The sequence below is a fragment of the Triticum dicoccoides genome, chromosome 5A (genome assembly GCF_002162155.2).
Source record: "Triticum dicoccoides isolate Atlit2015 ecotype Zavitan chromosome 5A, WEW_v2.0, whole genome shotgun sequence".
NCBI classification, from domain to species: Eukaryota; Viridiplantae; Streptophyta; class Magnoliopsida; order Poales; family Poaceae; genus Triticum; species Triticum dicoccoides.
This window is the reverse complement of record NC_041388.1, coordinates 581977328-581981701: the sequence shown is the minus strand read 5'-3', so window position 1 is coordinate 581981701 and position 4374 is coordinate 581977328.

Sequence of the window (4374 nt, the reverse complement as noted above, 5' to 3'; positions counted from 1 at the left end):
CTAACTCGAACCACCTAATCAGATATACCCCTAATTCGAAAGCCTGCTCAAATTTGCCCCTCTGCCGTTAGGTACACTTATAGAAATGCCCTTCTGCGCCGTTACCGTCCGGTCAAACAAGTTTGACCGTCCTAAAAAAAATAGCAAAAAAATCTAAAATGTTGTGAGATCAAAGATACTCATGTGCCCAAGGTGTGTGCAAATTTTCGTGCTATTTGGACATTCCAGGAGCTCGTGGCGAGGAAAGACAGTTAATCTGCACGCTTGTGAACAATAAATTTGAAATAAAATAGCAAGAAAATTTTAAAAAATATGAAATTTTTTGGCATCAAAGTGGCTTGGGTGCACAAGGTGCTTGCAAGTTTTTGTGATCAAATGACATGCGAGGAGCTCTAGCAAGAAAAAACAAAATAGTTATTTTTCCCAAGTTTTTTCCCGAGCCAAATTTTGTTTTTTTTTCTCCACAAGCCCCTCCAATGTCCAAACACAACAAAAAATTGCACGCAGCTTGCAGACCCGAGCCTCTTTGATGCCAAAAAATTTCATATTTTTTTGAATTTTCTTGCTATTTTTTTGAATTTATTGTTCACAAGCGTACATATTTATTGTTTTTCCTCTGACACGAGCTCCTGGAATGTACAAACAGCACGAAACTTTGCACGCACCTTGCATACCTGAGTATCTTTGATCCCACAAATTTTCAGATTTTTTTGAATTTTTTTGCTATTTTTTTCAGGACAGTCAAAGCCCTTTGACCGACTTTGACATGCTTTGACCGGACGGTAACGACATAGAAGGGTATTTCTGTAAGTGCACCTAACGGCGAAGGGGCAAATTTGGGCAGGCTTTGAAATTAGGGGTAAATCTGAGAGTGGGCGCAAATTAGGGGCATAGATGTAAATGTCCCATTTAATTATGATAATTGCTCTTTGATAGATTGTATTTCCTTGTTGCAATCCGTTTTAAATTCTCCTCATGCTTATAATCAAAATAAAGCTTTTAATAAACATATCGTTGATGATTTAATGCAAGCCCATGAAGAAAAGCTTGAACTAGAAGTTTCTATCCCTAGAAAACCTTATGATGAGTGGGAACCTACTATTAAAATTAAGATTAAATATTATGAATGGTATTCTTTATGTGATTTGGGTGCTAGTGTTTCCACGATTCCAAACACTTTGTGTGATGTGTTAGGTTTCCGTGAATTTGATGATTGTTCTTTAAATTTGCATCTTGCGGATTCCACCATTAAGAAACCTATGGGAAGGATTAATGATGTTCTTATTGTTGCAAATAGGAATTATGTGCCCGTAGATTTCATTGGTCTTGATATAGATTGCAATCCTACATGTCCTATTATTCTTGGTAGACCTTTCCTTAGAACGATTGGTGCAAATATTGACAAGAAAGAAGGAAATGTTAGATTCCAATTTCCGTTAAGGAAAGTCATGGAACACTTTCCTAGGAAGAAAATTAAATTTCCTTATGAATCTATTATGAGGGCCACTTATGGATTGCATACCAAAAATGACAATACCTAGATCTATTCTTGTTTTTATGCCTAGCTAGGGGCGTTAACAATAGCGCTTGTTGGGAGGCAACCCAATTTTATTTTTGATCTTTACTTTTTGTTCCTGTTTAATAATAAATAATTCATCTAGCCTCTGTTATGATTGTGTTTTATGTTTTAATTAGTGTTTGTGCCAAGTAAAGCCTTTAGGATCTTCTTGGGTGATTGTTGTTTGATCTTGCTGATAAAAATAGAAAGTATGCGCTCATGAAAATAATTTTCATTTTTACCAGAGAGAGATAAAATACCAATTCCAACTGTAGTAGATCAATATACAAATTTTCCTGGTCATCCTAATTTTTCAGATTTTTTGGAGTTACAGAAGTATTCGAAACCTCCAGATTGCTACAGACTGTTCTGTTTTTGATAGATTCTGTTTTTTCACGTGTTGTTTGCTTATTTTGATGCATCTATGGCTAGTATCGGGGGGGTATGAACCATAGAGAAGTTGGAATACAGTAGGTTTAACACCAATATAAATAAAGAATGAGTTAATTACAATACCTTAAAGTGGTGGTTTATCTTCTTATACTAACGGAGCTCGTGAGATTTTCTGTTGAGTTTTGTGTTGTGAAGTTTTCAAGTTTTTTGGGTAAAGATTTGATGGATTTTGGAACAAGGAGTGGCAAGAGACTAAGCTTGGGGATTCCCAAGGCACCCCAAGGTAAAATTCAAGGACAACCAAAAGCCTAAGCTTGGGGACGCCCCGGAAGGCATCCTCTCTTTCGTCTTTGTCTATCGGTAACTTTACTTGAGGCTATATTTTTATTCACCACATGATATGTGTTTTGCTTGGAGCGTCTTGTATGATATGAGCCTTTGTTTTTTAGTTTACCACAATCATCCTTGTTGTACACACCTTTTGGGAGAAACACGCATGAATCGGAATTTATTAGAATACTCTATGTGCTTCACTTATATGTTTTGAGCTAGATAATTTTGCTCTAGTGCTTCACTTATATCTTTCTGGAGCACGGTGGTGGTTTTATTTTATAGAAATTATTGATCTCTCATGCTTCACTTATATTATTTTAAGAGTCTTTTAGAACAGCATGGTAATTTGCTTTGGCTATAAAATTAGTCCTAATATGATGGGCATCCAAGATGGGTATAATAAAAACTTTCATATAAACTCCGCCTATGTTGTCTCAACATAGCCGGTCCCAAGCCCGGGTAAAGGAGGAGGGTTGTGATAGGCTTGGCGAGCCAACGTAAAAACTCAGCCACTCTTATGGAGATGAAACCCAAAAGATTTTTGTTGGGGCGTAACCCTCTCAGCGACGCGCTACATCGGAACCCGGGTGTGGTGGAAAATGGGCAAGGGCCGGGCCGTCACCCCCAAGGTGGCGTGCTGTATCTTGATCCGTATACGGTGGCAAGTGAGCAAGGATCGGGTCGTCGCATCCTTAGTGGCACGCTACATCGGCGCCCGGATGTAGTGGAAAATGGGCAAGGGTCTTGGCATTTGACTCGACGAGTGTGAAGGGTAAGGAAGCTAGCGGGGCCTAGGAGGATTCACTTAGGTAGCTGGAACGTAGGGTCTCTGACAGGGAAGCTTCGGGAGCTAGTTGATGCAGCGGTGAGGAGAGGTGTTGATATCCTTTGCGTCCAAGAAACCAAATGGAGAGGATAGAAGGCGAAGGAGGTGGAGGATACCGGCTTCAAGCTGTGGTACACAGGGATGGCTGCAAATAGAAATGATGTAGGCATCTTGATCAACAAGAGCCTCAAGTATTGAGTGGTAGACGTCAAGAGACATGGGGACTGGATTATCCTGGTCAAGCTGGTAGTTGAGGACTTGGTTCTCAATGTTATCAGCGCGTATGCCCCGCAAGTAGGCCACAATGAGAACACCAAGAGGGAGTTCTGGGAAGGCCTGGAAGACATGGTTAGGAGTGTACCGATTGGTGAGAAGCTCTTCATAGGAGGAGACCTCAATGGCCACGTGGGTACATCTAACACAGGTTTTGAAGGGGCGCACGGGGGCTTTAGCTATGGCATCAGGAATCAAGAAGGAGAAGATGTCTTAAGCTTTGCTCTAGCCTACAACATGATTGTAGCTAACACCCTCTTTAGAAAGAGAGAATCACATCTGGTGACTTTTAGTAGTGGCCAACACTCTAGAAAGATTGATTTCATCCTCTCGAGAAGAGAAGATAGGCGTGCGTGCCTAGACTATAAGGTGATACCTGGAGAGAGTGTTGTACCCCAGCATAAGCTGGTGGTTGCTGAATTCCGCTTTCGGATTCGTGTCCAGCGGGATAAGCATGCCAAAGTCGCTAGAACGAAGTGGTGGAAGCTCAAGGGGGAGGTAGCTCTAGTGTTCAAGGAGAGGGTCATTAAGGAGGGGCCCTTGGGAGGAAGGAGGAGATGCGAACAATGTGTGGACGAAGATGGCGACTTGTATTCGTAAGGTGGCCTCGGAGGAGCTTGGAGTGTCCAGGGGAAGGAGAAGCGAAGATAAGGATACCTGGTGGTGGAATGATGATGTCCAGAAGGCGATTAAAGAGAAGAAAGATTGCTTCAAACACCTATACCTGGATAGGAGTGCGGACAACATAGAGAAGTACAAGATGGCGAAGAAGGCCGCAAAGCGAGCTGTTGGTGAAGCAAGGGGTCGGGCATATGAGGACCTCTACCAGCGGTTAGGCACGAAGGAAGGTGAAAGGGACATCTATAAGATGGCCAAGATCCGAGAGAGGAAGACGAGGGATATTGGCCAAGTCAAATGCATCAAGGACGGAGCATGCCAACTCTTGGTGAAGGACGAGGAGATTAAGCATAGATGGCGGGAGTACTTCGAC